Source organism: Penaeus monodon, chromosome 28, assembly GCF_015228065.2.
Source record: "Penaeus monodon isolate SGIC_2016 chromosome 28, NSTDA_Pmon_1, whole genome shotgun sequence".
NCBI lineage: Eukaryota > Metazoa > Arthropoda > Malacostraca > Decapoda > Penaeidae > Penaeus > Penaeus monodon.
Genome location: NC_051413.1, coordinates 4,853,889 through 4,854,207, shown reverse-complemented (window position 1 = coordinate 4,854,207; position 319 = coordinate 4,853,889). Strand labels below are relative to the sequence as shown.

At 37.6% G+C, this 319-nt stretch overlaps 1 protein-coding gene across 1 annotated transcript in view; it reads left to right on the top strand.

The window, feature by feature from the left end:
- Positions 1–319, top strand: part of LOC119591021 (CLK4-associating serine/arginine rich protein-like) — a gene marked incomplete in the record, with an annotated part of 19,061 nt that overhangs the window by 1,550 nt on the left and 17,192 nt on the right.

Genomic DNA, 319 nt, shown 5'->3' with positions numbered 1-319 from the left:
TCTAGAATAAGATACTCTTGTCAAAGACCTCCAGTTTTATTAATAATGTCCTATTATGTACTTAGCTGCTCATCCAGGATACCATTAGAATATATTATGTTGTAGCTTACTCTCTATGAGGATAATGTTGATCTACCTTTCATTTTCTTACTAGATAGAGCTTACTGTCTTCCCTGGCAGTTCCTTGTCAAATAAGGAACCAGCTCAAACTCTTGTCTTACCTGAATATACACAATGGAGCTTATTGGTGTGTGCCAGAGGGTGAAGCATGAAAGCTTTGGCATTTCTTGCTGCAGTGATGTTCTGGATGATTACTGAA